This window comes from Heterodontus francisci, chromosome 23, assembly GCF_036365525.1.
Source record: "Heterodontus francisci isolate sHetFra1 chromosome 23, sHetFra1.hap1, whole genome shotgun sequence".
In the NCBI taxonomy this organism is placed as follows: Eukaryota; Metazoa; Chordata; class Chondrichthyes; order Heterodontiformes; family Heterodontidae; genus Heterodontus; species Heterodontus francisci.
The window spans coordinates 6644384-6669464 of NC_090393.1; the positions used below are offsets into that span (position 1 = coordinate 6644384).

At 44.3% G+C, this 25081-nt stretch overlaps 1 long non-coding RNA gene across 4 annotated transcripts in view; it reads right to left on the reverse strand.

The window, feature by feature from the left end:
* The window catches only part of LOC137382959 (uncharacterized), a 42079-nt gene extending 18380 nt beyond the window's left edge, over positions 1-23699 (reverse strand). For 2 of the 4 annotated variants that reach the window (XR_010977309.1, XR_010977310.1), the window contains exon 1: positions 23441-23699. This is a non-coding gene — a long non-coding RNA (uncharacterized lncRNA). Of the gene's footprint in view, positions 1-7923; positions 8126-22165; positions 22238-23440 lie in introns of all 4 variants that reach the window. The other 2 variants (XR_010977311.1, XR_010977312.1) reach the window with 2 other exon arrangements.
* Positions 23700-25081: the final 1382 nt, after the last annotated feature.

Here is a 25081-nt window from a genome sequence, read left to right on the forward strand (position 1 = left end):
CACCCTTTCTTTAATAAGAGTGTCACATTTGCCATTGCCCACTTGAATGTGGAATAATACTCACCTTTCCTGCACTGGTCAGGTCATTGAACCTCTTGCAGCACTGTATCAGGTGCAAGGCACAACACTCCTGCTGCTCACCCCGTCAGATATCTCTAGCCAAGCCCACTCGTTCTCTTCAGTAGGCTTCTTCCTCTCATCAGGAGGGAACAAAACCTCTCTGTGGAGCCTTACAGTGCACAGAATGATATCCAGGAATGTATTTGAGAACCGTGGTGCAGCCTTGCTGCGTTAACCCTCCAAGTGTTGCTGTCTCTGTTTCAGTTCTAGAATGTTTCCATTCTGACCTCGCATGGTCCCTTTAAAACAGGGTTGTCCAACCTTTTTGCATAGGGGACCACATTATAATTTTTGTCTTACATGGGGTGGCCAGTGAGACATTTTCAGAAAGGTAAAGGCATTAAAGATTTATCTTACTATTAATCAAAATAATAACAAATGTGCACTTTTGTGAAGAAGTTTTAAATGAGAAGATTAATTTATTGACTTACTTTCTCATCACTATGTTGGACACTGATTTAGTGAAACACCTAGCAATTTTATGCTTGCACAAGTAGTCAATGTTTGCCCGCAAACTTGTTGGAGCGATGCGGAGTATTCCAGATAGATGTCCATCCGTCAGGAGTGATCTTGATCACTCTCTGACTCTTTCTCTCTGACTCTCTCTCTCTCTGATTCTCTCTCTCCCTCTGTTCCCCCCGTCTCTGTGTCGTCCTCGTTCTCTGTGTCCCCCTCTTTCTCTCTCTGTCCCCCACACTTTCTCTCTGTCCTCCTCTTTCACTCTCTCTGTCCCCCCTTTCTCTCTCTCTCTCTTCCCCCTCTCTCTCATCCCTCTCTCTGTCTTCCCCCTCTCTCTTCCCCCTCTCTTTCCTCCCTCTCTCTCTCCCCCTCCCTCTCTTACCACCCTCTCTCCCCCACTCTCTCTCTGTCCCCCCACTCTCTGTCTCCCCCCCCCCCCATACCCCCGTCCCCCTCTCTCTTTGTCCGTCTTTACCCCCTCTCTCTCTCCTTGACAGTCACAGGGAGCGGCAGCACTCAACACAGCAGCTTTGTGGTTGGTCAGCTTTTAAAAAACAATCATGCTGTCAGTTTCGCAGCTGACTGGTGGTCTTTTTATTAAAAAATCAGAAAATCCCGAATCTGTCCAAAGTTGGGAAACCACTGTTACCATCGCATGCAGCACCTGTCAGCTGTGAAACTGTGAAACGTGCAATGTTTTTAAAAAGCTGGTCTGAAAGAAGCGAATGAGGAATTTCTCCTCTCTGAATAGATCCACAGGCCGGATGGAAACCTTTGGCGGGCTGGATCCTGGCCCACGGGCCGTGTGTTGCACAATTCTGTGTTAAACAGTGGAGCTGAAAGAAATTGATGTAGGTTGTCATCACGCCCACCTGCCCTAATTGGTCAAGAAACACAGAAGTCAGATGCAAATGCTACGGTTGAGCCCCCGATGTTGAAATCGATGCCAAAAGTGAAATGTTCCATTCCAAAATTATTACGTTTCATGCATTAATATTAAGCACGTATCTGGCATTATGCAGAGGAACACGATACAAAGGCTGATTTCCCTAATGTGCATCATCAGCCTTGCTTTCTAGCTGTGCATCTTATTAAATCTCAGTTAACGCTCTTGTAATTACCCAATATTGAAGGCCTGGCTCTGTTTTTGTGCCTTAGAATGATTGGCTCAATAACATTCAGCAGTATCTGAGCCAAGAGAATTCCAAATGCCTCAAGTCTTCTTGCTCAGGACACTCTGAAGCAGCTGCCGAGAGGCAAATCCCCAAAGATATTTCCAGACGTCAGATTTGTTTTATAACCTGGCCTGCTACATTTAGGTCCAGATTTTCCACGTCGTGGCCCTGTTTGTCTAGGCACAAGTCTCCAGAAATCGCTGTAACCAACGTAAAAGATTGCGAAATTTCAAACACAAATTACAGGTGAGGAAGGGCTGAATTTTACCAGCCCCCAGGTGGTGGGATCAGAAGCGAGGGGCCGGTATAATAATGGGGAGCCCCGTCAAGACTGCTCCTCGATGCATTCCCGCCACTGGGGCAGTTTCCCAGCAGCAAGCAGAGATGCACTGGGTGCGGATCGGCTGTCTACTCTGCAGAGGCAGGCAGCCAATTGTGAATGTCCAGAGGGTTTTCCCCTCTATCCCGCCCACTTGGCCATTCTGAATTTTTTTACTTGTACTTACCTGTCTGAGGCTCGAGGTCTGCCACCCTCCTCAGCAGTGCCCACCTCTCCCGGTCACGGTACTGAGGCTTCAGAGCTGCCTCTGATTGGGCCTGCAGCATCAGGGGCCCATCCATCCTCCTTAATTGGACAGCGGGCCCAGAGGCAGCCAATTAGGAGGCTGCCTCTGGTAAAATTGCTGAGCCAGTCTGGCTCCTGGCAAGTGCAGGCTCGAGATTCCCATTTAAGCGCGATGTCAGGGTCCCAAAACCCATGGGAAAATCCAGCCGTTTGACTCATCCAAAACTCATCCACTTGCACAGAGTTAAAATCGGGCCCTACAAATCTAGTTTCCATGATCTTTCACACTGGTTTAAGAAAAGCTTCCTGCTTGAAGCTGACCCTGCCCACAGAACAGGCCATGCCCCTGCCAATGGAATTAATCATGGTGGTGAGTTTCTGTTAACTGCACACGTTTGTGGGCCTTCACAGAGGCTCTTAAAACTAATCTGGCTCTTTTGGGTACAAGGCTACTGATAGACACCCTTTAAATGCTTTCAAATATCTATATATTTTTTTAATTTACGAAGGAACTGATTATTGTACCCCAGTAGAACTATGAAATGGTTCTGTGTGGTTTTAAACAGCCTTATTTGGTTGTTTAAAATTAGGTTACTCAAACATGGTGGATTGACAGTGATTTAAAATGTTTATTTTTTTGTGATAAACCCATTTTCAGCTGTATTAATCAAACTGCACTGAGTTACCATTCTTAAATACACCAAGGAATATTTCATAAAGCAAAGTCTTTTTGTTAAATGACGTTTTAAAACGTTGCCTAGTTGCGCTAGTTCATGGCAGATTTTGCATTTACCAATATGCAAATGTGTTTGAGCGGAAACTCGAGGGGAAAAAGGACTAAACTCTCGCCCTTAGTGTTTACAAGTGAAAGGTTGTGAGGTGTTAATCGAGAGCATCAGACTGCCAGGAGTTATTTTAACTTGCGTGCACTGGTCAAGGTGACCAGAATCTTCATCTTTTATGTAGCAGATACTTCTCAAAACCCGCTCCAGGCACTACCTTCAGCATCTGTCAGTCATTCATTTCCAAATATATTTCTAATCTTACTGCTGCACTGCCCGAGAGAGGCAATTACTCTTGCTGCTTCCACTGATCCTACAACTGCAGCTGAAACCAGAAAAAAACCCTTCTTTTTGATCGTGGGATTTCCACAACACGTTGGGTTTCATTGATTGTGTTCATGTGTTCGTGCAAACATCTTTATTCTGTCAATCTGTCTTTAGAAGCAGGATATAAAGCTAATTCAGGGAAAGTCAGGGGTAACATGAAGTGTTCATGACATTGCAAAGGTGTTTACCAATCCTCTCACTTCCTGCTATTAATCCTTCGTTCGTCATTCTTGTGGAACTGTCTTGAATGTTTTGTGTTTTATTTCCTGTATTTATTCATGCTTTCTCTTTGTACCAGTGACTGAGGTTGATTGATGGCCAGTTGTCAAGGAGCTAGAACTATAAGCTTGGGCTCAGGATGGAGCTCGGTCACCTGGATAAAGAAATTAATGACCACAGATTTTCATTGTGCCAAGTGCACCAGGTGTAGCTTATTGAATGGCTGCCAAAGTTTTGCTGCATGTTGTGTTGTGAAAGAACATTGCAATGAATCCTGAGTAATGTTCCTTTACAAAGTGAGACAAGTAGCAACACAGAGTATAAATCACAAGTGTGTGAAATTGAATTCATTGTATCGGGTAATTTGTAAGCTGGAAACAGGAAAAGTAAAAACAAGAACCTGCATTTGTATAGCCCCCCTTTGAACTAGAAAAACATCCAATTTCACTTCACAGGAGCAGTATTAAACAAAATTTGACACCGAGCCACATAAGGAGATATTAGGACAGGTGACCAAAAACTTGGTCTAAGAGGTAGGTTTTAAGGGACTTCTTAAAAGAGGAGGAGGAGGGAGAGGTAGAGAGATAGAGAGGTTTGGGGAGGTATTTCCAGAGGTTAGGGCCTCAACAACTGATGGCATGGCTGCCAAATTGTGGAGCAATTAAAAACAGGGATGCTCAAGAGGCCAGAATCGGAGGAGGGCAGATATCTTGGAGAGTTGTAGAACTGGAGGAGGCTGCAGAGATAGGGACGGGCGAGGCCATGGAGAGATTTGAACATGGGTGAGAATTGTAAAAATCGAGGTGTTGCTCGACTGGGAGCCAATGTAGTTCAGTGAGAACAGACGTGATGGATGGGTGGGGCTAATGGTCTTCAGAGAAGGGAACCTGCCGCCCCTACCAAGTCTAGCTCCTTGTGACTCCATTCCTCACTCTTAATGATCTGGAGATGGGCAATTGACAGATTATCAACATTTTTATTTATTTTTATTTAGAGATACAGCACTGAAACAGGCCCTTCGGCCCACCGAGTCTGTGCCGACCAACAACCATCCATTTATACTAACCCTACAGTAATCCCATATTCCCTACCACCTACCTACACTAGGGGCAATTTACAATGGCCAATTTACCTACCACCTGCAAGTCTTTGGCTGTGGGAGGGAACCGGAGCACCCGGCGGAAACCCACGCGGTCACAGGGAGAACTTGCAAACTCCACACAGGCAGTACCCAGAACTGAACCCAGGTCCCTGGAGCTGTGAGGTTGCGGTGCTAACCACCGCGCCACTGTGCCGCCCTGAGAACAAATTAAAATCCAAAGGAAGATAAATCGATTGAAAAAGGTGGCCGCGGCTCTGTGTCAGCAGTCAGCAGCACGATTGTTCAGGGTATTAGCAATAATCTCTTGTTGAACCCTGGTGTCATCAGGCAGCTTTTAAACCTTTCTCCCCAACACCCTCCTCCCAGTGGGAATGATGCAGGCAGGGAGATATGATGGTGGAGGAGATGCAGTCTGTGGCCATTGGGAGTGAGGTTATTCCACTAGCTTTTAGTGTGAATCAAGACATATAAATGAGTCCCAAGGAGATGAAGGGGTAGAATCTGGTGTGGCGTTTTGCCTGATTTTGGAGCTTGAAATGGGTACAAAGCACACTAACTGAGCGGTGGTCCAATCAGGACAAGCATTGGTCCTGTTGCTAAACTCATGGCCCCATTCCTTTAGGTGTCCCAGGCAGACCCCCTTAAATATGTAAATTTGGGGGCCTAGACCCCGTTGAAGAACCGCATTGAGAAATTAGTCACCAATGAGCTTCGCATTCTTCAGCATTTAAAAAAGAAACGTTCCTGTGAGGGCCAAGAGTGCCCCCATCCCTCCGTCCCCACAGGCTCCACAGGAAGTCTTTTTTTATTCATTCATGGGCAGTCAGCGCCATTGGCAAGGCCAGCATTTATTGCCCGTCCTTAATTGCCTTTGAGAAGGTGGGGGCGAACTCCCTTCTTGAACCGTTTCAGTCCATGTGGTGTAGCTACGCCAACAGTACTTTTTCACTGTAGCGGTTTGATAGAACTAAGTGGGTTGCTCACACCATTTCAGAGGGCAGTTAAGAGTCAACATTGCTGTGTGTCTGGAGTCACCCGTAGGCCAGACCAGGTAAGGACAGCAGATTTCCTTCCCTGAAGGACATGAGTAAACCCGATGGGGTTTTTTTGACAATCTGGTAGTTTCATCATCACCACATTACTGAGACTAGCGTTTTATTCCAGATTTATTAATAAACTGAATTTAAATTCCCCAGCTGCTGTGGTGGGATGTGAACTCATGTCTCCTGATCATTAGTCCAGGCATCTGGATTACTAGTCTAGTAACATAACAAATATGCTACCGTACTCCCAGTTATGTTGACATTTCACCGTGACCACCACCCCCCCCACCCCGCTCCCTTAGCCCTCTCCAAGTTCCCCCCTCCCTGGTGACTTACCTTAAGGTCAATGCCAGCCTGACAGGTGTTCTGACATTGCCCTCTTCCCTCAGGTGAGCGACCTGTTGAGGCCTGACCAGGGCAGGTAGCTCATGTACAATATGCTGATGAGGCTCGAGGTCCAATTTCAATCAATCTACACGCACCAGTCGAACCTCCCCCAGAGTCTGGGGACTGCAAACGGCCCCCAGTCAAAATCTATCCACAAATCTTCAGGGCCTCATGCAGGCCAGATGGTACACCATCCACTTCGGTCCCCCACGTCCTTGATTCTCACTCCAAGTTAAAACCGGTCCTCGGGTATTTTTGGCAATGTAACACACTGGGTGATAGATAGTCTTAGGTTGACATGGACTCAAGGACTATTGCAGGACTTGAGCACATAATCTAGGCTGACATTTCAGTGCAATACTGAGCGGCTGCTGTGTTGTCAGAGGTGCTGTATTTCAGGTGAAACGTTAAACTGAGGCCTCTTTTGCCCTCCTTAGATGAATGCAAAAGATCCCATGGTGCTATTTCAAAGACGAGCAGGAGGGCTCTGGTCAATATTTATCCATCAACCAACATCACTAAAAGGGATTCTTTTGGGCCTCCTTATCTCGAGAGACAATGGATACGCGCCTGGAGGTGGTCAGTGGTTTGTGAAGCAGCGCCTGGAGTGGCTATAAAGGCCAATTCTGGAGTAACAGGCTCTTCCACAGGTGCTGCAGAGAAATTTGTTTGTTGGGGCTGTTGCACAGTTGGCTCTCCCCTTGCGCCTCTGTCTTTTTTCCTGCCAACTACTAAGTCTCTTCGACTCGCCACAATTTAGCCCTGTCTTTATGGCTGCCCGCCAGCTCTGGCGAATGCTGGCAACTGACTCCCACGACTTGTGATCAATGTCACACGATTTCATGTCGCGTTTGCAGACGTCTTTATAACGGAGACATGGACGGCCGGTGGGTCTGATACCAGCGGCGAGCTCGCTGTACAATGTGTCTTTGGGGATCCTGCCATCTTCCATGCGGCTCACATGGCCAAGCCATCTCAAGCGCCGCTGACTCAGTAGTGTGTATAAGCTGGGGATGTTGGCCGCTTCAAGGACTTCTGTGTTGGAGATATAGTCCTGCCACCTGATGCCAAGTATTCTCCGAAGGCAGCGAAGATGGAATGAATTGAGACGTCGCTCTTGGCTGGCATACGTTGTCCAGGCCTAAAAGGGATTACTTGGTCATTATCTCACTGCTGTTTCTGGGATCTTGCTGTGCGCACATTGTCATATTTCCTACATGACAACAGTGGCTACACTTCAAACAGTAAAGTATTGGCTGTAAACTGCTTTAGGATGGCCTTGGGTCCCAATAGGCGATATATAATTTTTAACTATTTCACTCGTTAAAGCAAAGAACCACCGAAAAAACATTATTAAATAAGCATGTACCACTGGATATTAAAGTGCCTACAGGAGGCCCTGTATATCACTTTGCATTCAAAAAGCGTGGTTTTTATCCCAGTTTTATACTTATGGGAACAGGAGGAGGCCATTCAGCCCCTCAAGCCTGTTCTGCTGTTCAATCTATACCTGAAACCCTTCTACGCACCTTTGTTCAGTATCCCTTGATACCCTTACCTAACAAATATCTAGCAATCTCAGTTCTGCAATTCTCAATTGATCCAAATATTCCACAGGGAGAGGGTTCCAGATTTCCTTTGTGTGAAAAAGTGCTTCCTGATTTCCCTCCTAAATGGCCCAACTCTAATATTAAGATAATGCCTCCTTGTTCTGGATTCCCCCACCAGAGGAGATTTTACCTACCCTATTGAATTCTTCCAAACATCTCGATCCTCTACACTCAAAGGAATGAAACCTAGTTAACGAAACCTGTCCTCCTCATTTCTCAGGGGGTGGTGGTGGCCTAGTGGGAATGTCACTGGACTAGTAATCCAGAGGCCCAGTTAGTGGCACAGGCTTGAATCCCGCCATGGCAGATGGTGAAATTTGAATTCAATTAATGAATCTGGAATGGAAAAAGAAATATTAGTCAAATGGTGACCATGAAACCATTGCCGATTGTTGTAAAAACCCATCTGGTTCACTAATGTCCTTTAGGGAAGGAAATCTGCCGTCCTTACCTGGTCTGGCCTACATGTGACTCCATACGTACAGCAATGTGGTTGACTCTGAAATGGCCTAGCAAGCCACTCAGTTTAAGGGATGGGCAATAACTTCTGGCCCAGCCAGTGGTGCCCACATCCCACAAATGAATTAAAAAAAAAGCCTCTTAATCCCCACCTCCAAGGATAAGTGATCTTTTCCTGAGGTGCAGTGGCCAGAACTGAACACAATGCTCTAAATGGGGGTCTTACCAAGGCTCTGCACAACTGAAACAGAACTTCCAACCCTTTGTATTCCACAACAGCCTCCCCTCCCCCCCACTCCCCCTGCCCACTCACCCCTGCCCGTTGAGGTAAACCAGGGACTTCATTACATTTTCTGAAGATGTTTATCCCTGGCAGGGTTTTTTTTTAATTAACACAGCAAGCTGTCAATATGAATGACGCAAATGTTAAGGGTCTCAGTAGTTGGAGCGTGCAGGCAGGCAGATTGCATGCATCAAGCACTCGCAAGTTAATGAAACCAGTCCAGAGGGCAGCTTCCTATTGACTGTTCTCTGAATGGATGATGATTCCCGACTCCAGTACCAGCCACTTAACCTCAGGCTTGTAATGTTTTCGTATCAGCTTTTAAATAAAAGTAGGCTTTCATTAAAATTACCTCCCTTTTAATAATGATGTTCTGTTTTAATTCTATTAAAGAGGATTTTTTTGCAAGTTAAATTAGGTAAAAAGGGGAAATTATTGCATAGCATATTAAACATTTGTTTCTTTAAATGAAACATTAATCCAATACATAATTATTAAATTAAGTTTGAGTGCCTTTAGCAACAGAATGTGCCATGTGAATATGTGGACTATTGCCATTGAAAATGACCAGTGACTGAGTTTGAGGTTACAGAGTACCTTCTCCTCAGTTCCTCTGCTCAGCAGATCTAGGGGTCAGATTCAGTGATACAGTGCAGGCTGTTATTAATTTAGTTAGTGCGACCAGAAAGCTAACTGGTTTCCATCAGATTCAGAGGCCATCACTGGTTTGAAAAGTGAATTGTAAATGGCAAGAAAATAAATATTATTTTCGATACAAGTGTAAAGAAAGGCCAAATAGGTTCCTTAGATAATAACTTGGAGAGAAATGCAATTATATTTCAGGCACTGTTTGCTGCCTAAAACAGTTTTTCACATCCTCCATCACAAGGTAAGCAGAAAAAGAAAGACTTGCTTTGATACCACACCATTTGTGACCCCAGGATGTCCCAAAGTACTTCATAGTCAATGAAGTATTTTTGAAGTGTAGTCAGAAAATGTAGGAAATGCAGCAGTCAATTTGTGCACAGCAAGCGCCCACAAACAGGCATGAGATAAATAGCTAAATAATCTGTTTTAGTGGCATTGGTTGAGGAATATTGGCCAGGACATCAGGGATAACTCCCTTGCTGTTCTTTGAAATAGTGCCTTGGGATCTTCTACATCCACCTGAAAGGGCAGACAAGACCTTGGTTTAACATCTCATTCAAAAGACAGCACCTTCGAGGGTGCAGCACTCCCTCAGTACCTCACGGGCTGTATCAGCCTGGATTATTTTCTTAAGTCACTGGAGAGGAGCTTAAACTAACAACCTTCATGACTCATAGGCAAGAGTGCATCTCACTGAGCCATGGCAGCAAGTCCAGAAGAAGGAGCTTCTCCAACCCTTCGTAATCCACCATCCCCATCACAGCTTTTATGTTGCACCTTATCATCGTGCCCTTGGGACATCTCAAAACAGCTCACAATAATCGAATTACTTTTTTAAAAATTGCACTCGCTGTTGTCATGGCAGCCAATTGGCCTAAATGAGGTCCCACAAACAACAAATGTGATGAATAACCAGTTATTCCATGTTGGATCGTGTTGGATTTGTGAGGAATGCTGGCCGGGAAAATTCTCTACTCTTCTTCAAATAGTGGCTGTGAGATCTTTTACATCCACCTGAGAGGGCAGACGGAGCCTCAGTTTAACGTCTGATGCAAAAGATGGCATATCCTACAGTGCTGCACTTCCTCAGTATTGCACTGGAGTGTTGGTCTGGATTCTGCACCGAGAAGTCGAACTGAGAAACCATGGAGGACAAACGAACAAATCTCAAGCAAAACCAGAGATTGAAGAAACCTTTTTTTTAATCATTTCAAAAGCAGTAAAGATCAAGAAAATAAGCTCACACCAAAATAAGTCAACAGCTTGCTGATAAATTTCTTTAAAACTAAGCTGGGCCTTTAGAATCCCTTCTTGGCATTTTGCACTCAAAGTTCTGAGATATGTAATATTTTACTGCAGTGATTTGCTGGATGTTGCTGGGAGCTAGGCATTTCCTCACTCCCATTTCTGACAACCAATGTTTGTTTCGATGTCCCTGAGCTCAGAATCAGAGGGGATGGCCTATGCCAGACTATTCTCGCTGAGTGACCATTCCGACACAATGAGGGTGAGGTATTTATTGATGATCAAGACAAGGAATAAATTGCTTATTCCTATTGCAAATATGCATGTCATACTGGGTGTGCTGAGAACCTGATACCCTTAAAATTGCTTAACAGAGCAAATGCTACAATTACACCCTGGGTGCAATGTTGGCAATTGGCACAAAAGATGAGCTTCAGACTGAGAACACAAATGCCATTGATACATTACTGCACTTTCTGAAGCAAAGCAGTGTGTTGAAATTGGGCAGGTGCATCATTCTGCTTTTGTTAATCAATGAGAAGGGAGATGAAAGCTCCTGGAGTTGATGAATGTTGCATCAGTCACTTGTCCTATGTGCAGCAAATTGGCGGATACTGTCATTAGCCAATTGGCTTTCAAAGAGGCAACACCTATTTACGTTTATAAGTGCCTTTAATGTAGTAAAATATCCCAAGGCGCTTCGCAGGAGCGTTATCAAACAAAATTTCACACTGAATCACATAATTTGTTTTATTTAGAGATACAGCACTGAAACAGGCCCTTCGGCCCACCGCGTCTGTGCCGACCAACAACCACCCATTTATACTAACGCTACAGTAATCCCATATTCCCTCTCACCTACCTACACTAGGGTCAATTTACAATGGCCAATTTACCTATCAACCTGCAAGTCTTTGGCGGTGGGAGGAAACCGGAGCACCCGGCGAAAATCCACGCGGTCACAAGGAGAACTTGCAAACGCCGCACAGGCAGTACCCAGAATCGAACCCACGTCCCTGGAGCTGTGAGGCTGCGGTGCTAACCACTGCGCCATTGTGCCACCCCCACTGTGGCACTGTGCCGCCCATTAGGACGGGTGACCAAAATCTTGGTCAAAGAGGTAGGTTTTAAGAGGAGGGAGGGGGTGGAGTGGAGGAGAGCTATGGGGAGGGAATTTCTGAGTTTCAGGTCTCGACAGCTGAAGGCGTGGCCGCTAATGGTCGGGTTATAGGAATCAGGGATGTGCGGGAGACTAGAATTGGAGGAACGCGGCGATCCCGAAGGGTTGCGGGGTTGGAGGAGGTTACAGATCAGGAGGGAGGGTGAAACCGTGGAAGGATTCGAAAACAGGGATGAGAATTTTAAAATTGAGGCCAGACCGGAAGCCAACGTAGGTCAATGAGCACAGGGGGTGATGGATGATGGGCAGTTGGTGTGAGTTAGGATACGAGCAGCTGAGAAGACAGAGGCATAACAGATAAGGAAGGAGGTGCCCTTGATTGTCCCACTCTGCTACTGAACTAGTATGTCCGGAGGCAATTCTTTTCATTCATTATTAGTTGGACATGTCAGGGCTCACAGATAGAGTTGATAGTGTAATGACAAGAGCAAGCAGCCAGTGTCCTTTGCCAGGGAGAAAAAGCAACTTGCATTAATCATGGCAATTACAGCTTGGTTACTGAGTTATTTTGAAATCTTCTTCCTCATGTTTTCAATGGAAAATATTTATCTTTATCCTCCCCCACTCCCAACCACCCTCCTCCCCAGCACCGGATTGAGAGGCTGGTGACTGCTGATCTCTGCTTGTTCCAGGTCCCGTTTACCGGGCAGTGGCGACACCCCTCCACCGCCTTTGTTCGGCGGAGAGTTTCATCTGTTGACTTTTTTTATTAAAATAAAACCACCCAGTTTGTACATTTTATACTGTATACTAATATCTCTCTATTGAAATGAAAAATCTCTGTCAACCACAAACTAGCGTGTGGTAACTATGGGTCTCATCCTGATGTTTGGCAGCAGAAATAACTATAATGGTATCATCTGTCAAGTAAAAGCCTAGGATTTTGAATTCAGTGTGCAGGGAACGGAACCTGCAACCCTTATCCCGTCTGACCGACATGTCACTCCAGTCCCACATTTTGTCACATTTTATTCACAATTTATTCTTTCATGGGATGTGGACATCGCTGGCAAGGCCAGCATTTGTTGCCCATCCCTAGTTGCCCTTCACAACTGAGTGGCTTGCTAGGCCATTTCAGAGGGCAGTTAAGAGTATGGAGGTGGGTCTGGAGTCACATGTAGGCCAGACCGGGTAAGGACAGCAGATTTCCTTCCCTAAAGGACATTAGTGAATCAAATGGGTTTTTATGACAGTCGATGATAGTTTCATGGCACCATTACTGAGACTAGCTTCCAATTCCAGATTTTTATTAATGAATTGAATTTTATTAATTAATTAAATTTAAATTCTACCAGATACTGTTGTGGGATTTGAACCCATGTTCCTCAGGGCATTAGTCTGTGCCTCTGGATTACTAGCTCAGTGATATTACCACTGTGGCTCAGTAGGTAGCAGTCTCGTCTCTGAGTTTGAAAGTGGTGGGTTCAAACCCCACTCCAGAGACTTGAGTGCAGAATCCAGACAGGGCATTCCAGTGTAACAACTTAAATTTATATAGCGCCTTTAACATAATAAAGTGCCCCAAGGCGCTTCACAGGAGCATTATAAAACAAAGTACGACACCAAGCCACATCAGGAGATATTAGGGCAGGTGACCAAAAGCTTGGCTAAAGAGGTAGGTTTTAAAGAGCGTCTTAAATGAGGAAAGTGAGGCAGAGAGGCGGAGAGGTGTAGGGAGGGAATTCCAGAACTTGAGGTCTGGGCAGCTGAAGGCACAGCCACCAATGGATTAGTAACCGCTCAGGAGGCCAGAATTAGAGGAGCACAGATATCTTGGAGGATTGTGGGGATGGAGGAAATTGCAGAGATAGTGAGGGGTGAGGCCATGGAGGGATTTGAAAACATTGATAAGAATTTTAAAATCAAGGTATTGCTTGAGCGGGAGCCAATGTAGGTCAGCGAGCACAGGGTGATAGGGGAACGGGACTTGGTGTGGGTTAAGATATGGGCAGCAGAGTTTTGGATGACCTCAAGTTTATGGAGGGTAGAATGTGGGAGACCAGTCAGAAGCACGTTGCTGGAGTTAAGTCTAGAGATTACGAAGGCATGAATGAGGATTTCAGAAGCAGATGAACTGAGACGGGGGTGAAGTTGGATGATATTACGGGTGTAGAAATAGATGGTCTTAGTGATGGTGTGAATATGAGGTTGGATGCTCATTCTGGGGTCAAATGTGACGCCAAGTTTGTAAACCAAGGTACAGTGTTTTATAATGCTTCTATGAAGCACCTTGGACGTTAAAGGCACTATATAAATATAAATTGTTGTTGAGATAGCCTTATTTGTAATTGATACAATGGGACTAGCAAGACCATGTGAGGGGGCAAGGTCAAGGGGGTGGTCATGAATATGGGTTGGGGAGTTTACATGGAGGGAGAGATTTAGGGAGGATAAGAGGGCAGTGAATTCAGAGGAGAGAGAACACGATGAGTTGAGATGGAGGTTGAAATTACCGAGGACGAGAAGTTGTTCAGTGCGGAGGAAAGCAGTGAAGATATCTCGGTGACAAAATTTTATCATACTTGGGAGGGTGGTAGAGAACGATGATTTTGAAAAAGAGGTGAGAAGAATGGAACAAGGTGAGATGCTCAAAGAAGGAGAAAGTGCTAGAGGAGTAGGAGCATAGGAACATAGGAGCAGGAGTAGGCCATTCAGCCCATCGAGCCTGTCCCGCCACTCAATACGATCATGGCTGATCATCCACTTCAATGCCTTTTTCCCACACTATCCTCATATCCCCTTATGTCATTGGTATTTAGAAATCTGTCAATCTCTGCTTTAAACATACTCAATGACTGAGCTTGCACAGCCCTCTGGGGTAGACAATTCCAAAGATTCACAACCTTCTTGAGTAAAGAAATTTCTCCTCATCTCTGTCCTAAGTGGCTTCCCCCTTATTTTGAAATTGTGTCCCCTGGTTCTAGACTCCCCAAGCAGGGGAAACATCTTAGCTGCATCTACCCTGTCTATCCCTTTAAGTAGGTTTCAATGAGATCACCTCTCATTCTTCGAAACTCTAGAGAATATAGGCCCAGTTTCCCCAATCTCTCTTCATAGGACAGTCCCGCCATCCTGGGAACAAGTCTGGTGAACCTTCGTTGCACTCCCTCTATGGCAATAATATCCTTCCTAAGGTAACGGGACCAAAACTGCACACAGTACTCCAGGTGCGGTCTAACCAAGGTTCTATACAATTGAAGCAAGACTTCACTACTCCTGTACTCAAATCCTCTTGCGATGAAGGTTAACACACCATTAGCCTTCTTAATTGCTTGCTGCACCTGCATGTTAACTTTCAATGACTTATTGACAAAGACACCCAGGTCCCTTTGTACATCTACACTTTCTAATCTCTTACCATTTTAGAAATACTCTGCACATTTATTCCTCCTACCGAAGTGGATAACCTCACATTTTTCCACATTATATTCCATCTGCCACGTTCTTGCCCACTCACTAAGTCTGTCCAAATCCCCTTGAAGCCGTTTTGCATCTTCTTCATAACACACATTCTCACCTAGTTCTGTGTCATCTGCAAACTTGGAAATACTACATTTGGTCCCCACATCCAAATCATTGATATATATTGTGAACTGCTGGGGCCCAAGCACTGATCCCTGCAGTACCCCACTAGTCACAGCCTGCCAACCTGTTTATGACCTGTTTATTCCTACTCTCCGCTTTCTGCCTGTTAACCTATCCTTAATCCATGCCAGCATATTATCTCCTATCCCATGTGCTTTAATTTTGTTAACCAACCTCCTGTGGGAGACTTTATCAAAATCCAAGTGTACCATGCCCACCGACACCCCTTTATCAATTCTGTTAGTAACATCCTCCAAAAAACTCCAACAGGTTCGTCAAACATGATTTCCCATTCATAAATCCATGCTGACTATTCCCAATCAGATCATTATTATCCAGGTGTCCATTTATCACATCCTTCAGAATAGATTCTAACATTTTCCCAACAACTGATGTAAGGCTAACAGGTCTGTAATTCCCGGTTTTCTCTCTCCCTCCCTTCCTAAATACTGGGGTGACATTTGCGACCTTCCAATCTGCAGGAAACGCTCCAGAATCGATAGAATTTTGGAAGATGATCACCAATGCATCCACTATCTCCATAGCTACCTCTTTCAATACTCTGGGATGTAGAATATCAGGTCCCGGGAACTTATCAACTTTCCGCACCATTAATTTCTCCCATACAACCTTCTTACTAATATTAATTTCCTTCAATTCCTCATTCCCCCTAATTCCTTGGATCTCTAATTCTGGGAGATTTCTTGTATCTTCCTCAGTGAAGACAGACACAAAGTAATCATTTAGCTTCTCTGCCATTTCTCTATTCCCCATTATAAATTCTCCTGACTCTGCCTGTAATGGATTCACATTTGTCTTCGCCAAATGTTTCTTTTATACATACCTATAGAAGCTTTTGTAGTCTGTTTTTATATTTTTTGCTAGCTTACATTCATATTTTATTTTCCCTTTCTTTATCAGTTTCTTTATCCTGCCTTGCTGTATTCTAAAATCCTCCCAATCCTCAGGTTTACTACTATTTCTGGCAACTTTATAGGCCTTTATAAAAAAAACCTTATACAATCCTTAACTTCCTTTGTTATCCACGGTTGACTGCTTTTACTTTTGGGGTTTTTGTGCCTTGAAGGAATGTTTTCTTCTTTGGCCTCCTTGTCTCAAGAGACAATGGGTAAGTTCCTGGAGGTGGTCAGTGGTTTGTGGAGCAGCGCCTGGAGTGGCTATAAAGGCCAATACTAGAGTGACAGACTCTTCCACAGGTGCTGCAGATAAAATTGGTTGTCGGGGCTGTTACACAGTTGGCTCTCCCCTTGCACTTCTGTCTTTTTTCCTGCCAACTGCTAAGTCTCTTCGACTCGCCACACTTTAGCCCCGTCTTTATGGCTGCCCGCCAGCTCTGGCGATCGCTGGCAACTGACTCCCACGACTTGTGATCAATGTTACAGGACTTCATGTCGCGTTTGCAGACGTCTTTGAAGCGGAGACATGGACAGCTGGTAGGTCTGATACCAGTGACGAGCTCGCTGTACAATGTGTCCTTGGGGATCCTGCCATCTTCCATGCGGCTCACATGGCCAAGCCATCTCAAGCACCGCTGACTCAGTAGTGTGTATAAGCTGGGGATGTTGGCCGCCTCGAGGATTACTGTGTTGGAGATATGGTCCTGCCATCTGATGCCAAGGATTCTCCGGAGGCAGCGAAGATGGAATGAATTGAGACGTCGCTCTTGGCTGACATACGTTGTCCAGGCCTCGCTGCCGTAGAGCAAGGTACTGAGGACACAGGCTTGATACATTCGGACTTTTGTGTTCCGTGTCAGTGTGCCATTTTCCCACACTCTCTTGGCCAGTCTGGACATAGCAGTGGATGCCTTTCCCATGTGCTTGTTGATTTCTGCATCGAGAGACAGGTTACTGGTGATAGTTGAGCCTAGGTAGGTGAGCTCTTGAACCACTTCCAGAGTGTGGAAGGAATGTATAGTTGCTGTAAACTATGTAATATTTCTTTAGACTATCCATTGTCTATGTACTGTCATAGCTTTTAATGTATTTTCCCAAACCACCTCAGCCAATTTGCCCCTCATACTTTCATAATTTCCTTTGTTCAAATTTAACACCCTGGCTTCAGATTGAACTACCTCACTTTCAAACATAATGTAAAATTCTATCATATTATTATCACTCATCCCTAAAGGTTCTTTTACAACAAGATTATTAATTAGCCCTTTCTCATTACATAATACTTGATCTAAAATAGCCTGTTCTCCAGTCGGTTCCTCAACATACTGTTCTAGAAAATCATCCCTAACACACTCTAGAAATTCGTCCTCCACAGCATTAGTGCTCATTCGGTTTAACCAGTCTATATGTGTGGAGTTCACTACCCCAGAGTGCGGTGGATGCTGGGACATTGGGTAAATTTAAGGAGGAGATAGACAGACCTTTAATTAGAAATGGGTTGAAAGGTTATGAAGAACGGGCATTAAAGTGGAGTTGAGGCCGAGATGAGATCAGCCATGATCGTATTGAATGGCGGAGCAGGCTTGAGGGGCTGAATTGCCTACTCCTGCTCCTCGTTCTTCTGTTCTCATGTGCAGATTGAAGTCACCCATGATTACTGTATTAGCCAAGCCACATGCTTCTCTGATCTCCTGATTAATACCAAGCCGCACACTACCACTACTGTTTGGTGGCCTATAAACAACTCCTACCAATGTTTGCTGTTTCTTAGTTCCACCCAAACAGATTCCACATTTTGTTCAACTGATCTGAGATCCTCCCTTATTAATGTACTGATCCCATCCCTTATTATCAGCGCAACACCACCTCCTTTTCCTTTTTGCCTATCCTTCCTAAATGTCGAATATCCTTGAATATTCAGTTCCCAGTCTTGGTCACCCTGTAGCTACATTTCTGTTATGGCAATTAGATCATACCCATTTAGTAGAAGTGTGATTTGCTGATACGTTCAACACCGTAACCACAACAGTCTTGGCAGGGCAAGTGGTGGAAGATGTAGCCTGGGGGGAGGCTTCATTAAGTGGCAAGGTGTCATCACCCCTCAGCCAGGTTTCCGTTAAGGCCATAATATCAATGCAATCATTCACAATAATTCATGGATGACAAGGGCCTTGTTCACATAGGAATGGACATTTTACAGAGAGATGCATAGAGGGGCGGTGAGAGCTGATCGCTGGCAGAGTCCACAGAATCAGCAATGGGAGGGGTGAGTTGGACAGGAAGAAGGTTGGCAAGATTAGCTCCCAGCAGTTGTACTGGGCAGGAAGAATGACGAGAGTGTGGGATGGGACAATTGGGGTTGCTGCTCGTAATGAGCCAACGCCAAATACGCTGATGAATACTTTGGAGGATGTCAAAAGAGTCATAGCGGGAAGCTGTAGGCTTATCTAAGAGGGTGTCAAAACTGAGATGGCGGCAAGGGAGCAGGAAGGTCAAGGAATACTGATGGGTTGGGGTAGGGAATTGGGAGGACAGAATACCTGAGAGTGGAGAAGTGAAAGGAGGCAAGAGAATAGAAGAGAGAGGCCTAGGAGGGGTAAAGGGAAAAGAAGTTAAAAAGGAACAAAAGTGGAAATAGATTGATGGGCCCAGGTTTGGTTCATTGTAGTACTGAGGAAGTGCTGCACTGTCAGTGGTGCCATCTTTCAGATGAGACATTAAACTGAGGCCCTGACTACTCTCTCAGGTGGATATAAAAGATCCCATGGGATTGTTTTGAAGAAGAGCAGGGGAGTTTTCCCCTGTGTCCTAACCAATATTTATCATTCAGTCTACATCATTAAAACAGATAATCTAATCATTATCCCTTTGCTGTCTGTGGGATCTTGCTGTGTGCATATTGGCTATCGCGTTTCCTCCTTACAGCAGTGACTACTGTTACGGCCAGGTGAGAAGGGGTAGAATGACTCTCCTCTCTTTCCGCCTCTCTGTTGACCACATTGGGTGTTTCATGTAAAGAATTTTCTTGTCAATTTAGTGAGTGCCTAACTGGTTAGGTGCTATGACTGTAAAAGGCACACACAGACAGGTTTTCTTGTAAAGTTTTAAAGGAAAAGGAAATAGTGGCTATAGTTCTTAATGCCCGATAAATAAAAATAATAAAAACACTCCAACCCACACGTACCCAAGAGATTCACACACACACAGCAAAGCAGGTTACAAGGAGGGAGGGCAGGTTAATTTGTTTAAGAGCATTCAAAAGAAAATCAATCATATCTGAATCGTGTAGGTTGATGCGTTGGATGGTTTTGGGCCGTGTTTGGTGATTTTTCCTGGATTCTGCGCAGAGACAATTTACAGTCTTGATGAACGATCTCTGTCTTTTCTTCTGAAGTCAGCAGCTGTTTGGTTTACATTGAAGACACTTCCTGCAGTGTTCAGCTGGTCACATACAGGCAGAGCACATGCTAGCAGAACGGCTGGGGAGAGAGAGAGGTGGGGGGGCGGGGGGAACCATGAGTTCTCTTCTCGTTGTTACCCACTCATGGTCTCTTTGTGACTATGGTTGACTCTGGGGAAGCAGTTTCTTTTGAACACAAAGGATTAGCTCTATTCACAGTCTAGCCAGTTACCAAATATGGCCACAGCAAACCCTCATTCCAAGTCCATTGTCTAAAGTGATGCGTTTAACTGATGGGTCCACACCCACTTGAATTAACAGATTATCTCTGAATGTCTGTGAGCAGTTCAGGTAATCGGCCATTCACACTCGTCTAAACTGATAGTTCTGGTGATTTACTTCCAGACTGCTGGGCTCTTTTCTGACAGTTTTGTAATTTGCAAAGTGAGGTCATGTAAATGTTCGGCCATTTTATGAACTACTGTTTAGGCCACTTAAAAATACCGTTTGTCGGTCTTTTTAAAACTCATCCTGTGGTTTCAGTCCACTCAATAAATAAAGTCATTTTTGATGAAACATGGCTTCATAACGCGACACTTCAAAAATGCACTTTTGGCTGTAAAGCACTTTGGGATGTCCAGAAGATGTGAAAGGTGCTATAAAAATGCAAATTCTTTCTTTATGTGTTGCCACTGTGAAGAGGCCCAGCAAGTCACTAATCCCATTTATCAGATCGAAACAGAATTTGGTACAAAATGTAGACCCAACGTCCCCCACTCGGGGCAACGAGGGATGGGCAAGCAAAGTGGTTTTGCCAGTATAACGCACATCACAAGAGCAAATTGAAAGAAAACTATCCAGCTGCAAATCCTTTGAGTCACTGCAACATTTCCTCAGTCTCTTGCTGTGATCAGTGAAAAGCAAGCTGGTGGCACTATTGGAAGCACCAGATAATGACGATCCCACTGATGTGAATGTTTGTTTAAAAAGGAGCATTTAATTCACACTGAATCATTCTATATTATTTGGGATTAAGAGCCTGGGTTTATGGATACAGTTTAGACCAGGGGTGGTTCAATCTTGCCTGAGCCAACAATCCATCTGTTATCTGATCAGTATATGTCAATCTGGTCATATACGCAATGAGACTGTGCTGAGTGAAGAGTAGCTGTTCCATACGTAGATGGCGAGCAAGAGTTTGGGTTATGCCCCATAATTGCCTCATGCTGAAATACTATAGATTCAGTATGAAGGGCTCATAGAGTCATAGACTCATAGTTATACAGCACAGAAACAGGCCCTTCGGCCCATCATGTCAGTGCTGGCCATCAAGCACCTATCTATTCTAATCCCATTTTCCAGCACTTGGCCCATAGCCTTGTATGTATGGTGTTTCAAGTGCTCATCTAAGTACTTCTTAAATGTTGTGAGGGTTCCTGCCTCTACCATCCCTCAGGCAGAGAGTTCCAGATTCCAACCACCCTCTGGGTGAAATTTTTTTCCCCTCAAATCCCCTTTAAACCTCCTGCCCCTACCTTAAATCTATGCCCCCTGGTTATTGACCTCTCCACTAAGGGAAAAAGTTTCTTCCTATCTAACCTGTCAATGCTCCTCATAATTTTGTATACCTCAATCAGGTCCCCCCTCAGCCTTCTCTGCTCTAAGGAAAACAACCCTAGCCTTTTCAGTCTCTCTTCATAGCTGAAATGCTCCAGCCCAGGCAACATCCTGCTGAATCTCCTCTGCACCCTCTCCAGTGCAATCACATCCTTCCTATAGTGTGGTGCCCAGAACTGTACACAGTACTCCAGCTGTGGCCTAACTAGCGTTTTATACAGCTCCATCATAACCTCCCTGCTCTTATATTCTATGCCTCAGCTAATAAAGGCAAAAATGCCTTATGTTTTCCAAACCACCTGATCTACCTGTGCTGCTGCCTTCAGTGATCTATGGACAAGTACACCAAGGTCCCTCTGACCCTCTGTACTTCCTAGGGTCCTACCATCCATTGTATATTCCCTTGCCTTGTTAGTCATCCCAAAATGCATCATCTCACACTTCTCAGGATTAAATTCCATTTGCCACTGCTCCACCCATCTTACCAGCCCATCTATATCGTCCTGTAAGCTAAGGCTTTCCTCCTCACTGTTTACAACACTACCAATTTTCGTGTCATCTACAAACTTACCGATCATACCTCCTATATTCACCTTTAAATCATTAATGTACACTACAAACAACAAGGGTCCCAGCACCGATCCCTGTGGTACACCACTGGTCACAGGCTTCCAATCGCAAAAACAACCCTCGACCATTACCCTCTGCCTCCTGCCACTCAGCCAATTTTGGATCCAATTTGCCAAATTGCTCTGGATCCCATGGGCTCTTACCTTCTTAACCAATCTCCCATGCGGGACCATATCAAAAGCCTTACTGAAGTCCATGTAAACTACATCTTTTGCTTTATCCTCATCTACACATCTAATCACCGCCTTGAAAAATTCAATCAAGTTAGTTAGACACGATCTCCCCCTGACAAAGCCATGCTGACTATTTCTGATTAATCCCTGCCTCTCCAAGTGGAGATTAATCCTGTCCCTCAGAATTTTTTCCAATTATTTCCCAACCACTGATGTTAGACTCACCGGCCTGTAATTACCTTGTTTATCCCTGCTACCCTTCTTGAATAACGGTACCACATTCGCTGTCCTCCAGTCCTCTGGTACCTCTCCTGTAGCCAGAAAGGATTTGAAAGTTTGTGTCAGAGCCCCTGCTATCTCCTCCCTTGCTTCACATAACAGCCTGGGATACATTGCATCCAGGCCTGGATAAATAAATTTAAAATATTTATTTTTTATTTCACTATGATTTTTCTCCTGGGTGTTGCTCACAGCAGTAATCTCCAATTCCTGGAGAATCCGGGGCAATTCTGGAGGGTTGGCAACATCCCCTACTAATGAGGCAACAACACAATAAACAGCCTTTTCCAAACTTCTAGGATCACAGAATTCAAAACAGGACAAAGCAGCAAATGAGAAATATAAGTGTAAGTGAGAGAAAGTTGCCTGTGCTTCAACTTCTAGATTGCCAGGGCTGGAATTCCTCACTGCCAGGGTTCTGTGACTGCGTGTGGTCTTTGGACCTTGAATTGAGCAGTTTATTTAATTGGATATGCAACACTCAACCCGGGCCCTTTGCAAAGTATTGATTCAGGAGACGTTCCATAAAGAAAGGAGTCTATGGTGGGATTTTCTGGAAGTATAATGAAAGACCACAGTTGAATATTGCTGCCTTTCCATTGTGCATATGTTTTTTAAGAGTAATCCTGTGTGTTAAACTGTTGGGTAGATATTAGTCGGGCCTGTTTTTGGGCAGGGTGTCTGGGATTGCTAAACGCTTCGGAGAAAGCAGAAGAGAATTTAAAGAACCATCTGGCTACATTTGTGAAGGTTGTGAACACAGGAAATGGAGGAGGCCATTCAGCCCCTCAAGCCTGTTCCATCATTCAGTTAGATCATGGCCGATCTATATCTTAACTCCATTTACCCGTCTTGGTTCCGTAACCCTTAATACTTTTACATAACAAAAATCTATCAATCTCATTGTTTTTTTAAAAGATTTTCAGTTAACCTCCAGACTTCTGGGGAGATTTTCTCTGTTTGGTAATTTTAACAAATTTGCAAACGTTTTCCAACAGATTTCTTTACACATATCAAAGAGTGGAAATCTAGACAACTGCATTTGCAATGTGGCTCCCCCACCACCCCCCCCCCCCCCAGCAATCAAAGGAGTTCCTTCTCCCTACTGTGTGCTAACACCTGCCTATGTTGATGCCATTGAGGTTGGCAATGGATAAACCATCAGCTCATTTAGGATGAAGGAAATTCTGCTGCTGACTATTTCACTCTCATTAACAATTCAAAACAGCACCCACCTCATTGAAAGTGATATGAACACGTAGTTAAACTGTGAGAGTAGCAGGTCGCAAAGAAGGATGTTTGTGCTTTGTTGCAGCTTGAAGATCACAACCTCTCGCAAGATTGCAGCAGTGGTCTTAAAAAAAAGTGGTCTTCATCTTGAGATTAATCTTGGATGTTTCAATGTGTCGGTTTAATGTTGGCCAGCTCTCCACATTGTTGGAAACACGCAACAGGTAAGGTATCTGTGGTAATGAATCCTATAAATGGGTTATGTTCATAAAAGTTTCGGCAAATGAATTACCTTGGTTCCTGGTGTCAGCAGTTTCCACACAGAACACATTATTCAACCTGTTGACTAATGCCATTAAACGTGGCAACGGATGGCAGATTCCATGAAATTTTGCAACTAATCAATATAGCCAACAGCTGGGTGACTTTGAAAGTGTCAGTGATTAATCTACATAAAAATTGAATTAGATCAAATGTGTTTAGACAGTGAGTACAACAAAGCTGGTACAATCCTGAAATTAATGCAGAGAGACAATAGAGGTTAGACGTCAAATAAAAAAAACATGTTGTCGGCATGCCAAAATAATTTCTTACTGACAACTAATCACTAATATCCAGGGCTGTGCCAACTAGTTGTACTCTTATCAATTATTGTAATTGTTAACGGAAGCCGAAACTGCCTGAAGACTAAACACGTTGGAACCTAAGACGAGTATAAAATTACTCAGAAAGACTCCAATTCGCTTGGATTACACCAGTTAGACTTTTTAACCATGGTTCAGTGGGTAACACCCTCACTTCTGAATCCAAAGGTTGTGAGTTCAAGTCTCACTCAAGAGACTTAAAATCCTGGACTGATACTCCCAGTGCAGTACTGAGGGAGTGCTGCACAGTTGGAAGTGCTGTCTTTTGGTTGAGATATTAAACCTAGGCCCTGACTGCCATTTCAGGTGGACGTTAAAGGTCCCATGGCACTAATTTGATGAAGAGCAGGCACGTTGTCCCTGATGTCCTGCCCAATATTTATCCCTCAACCAACATCGCCAGAAGCAGATTATCTGGTCAGTATCTCATTGCTGTTTGCAAGATTTTGTTGTGCACAAACTGACTGCAATGTTTCCTGCATTACAAAAGTATTTCATTGGTTGTAAAGTACTTTGGGGTGTCCTGAGGTCATGAAAGGTGCTATAGAAATGCAAGTCTTTCTTTCAGTCTTTAACTCTACATGCCTGGTTAATCAATTAAAACACAATTTCCTGTTATACTTTATCTATAAACATTGAATGCATGAAAATAAATCAACCATTCAAACATTTTGTTGCTGTAATTCTGTTCTGACTGCTTCCTCTTACTCCATGAATTAGCTTTTCCTTTAACAGAAGGAGCATGATGGCCAAACTTGTAGATATCAAGATGTGGCAGAGCTCAAGACTGGACATCTTCATTGTGTTTGTCATTTTGCCTCACGCTTCACCCTAAACTACAGGCCATCTACAAAAACAACCTGCATTGATATAGCACATTTGCTATCGCTAAACATCCCAAGATCCTTCACAGGAATCTCAACAAACAAACAAATAAATGTTAAGATCATTCTGATCAAGTATTTTAACACAGAACATTAGATGGCAGATGTTCTTGATTCT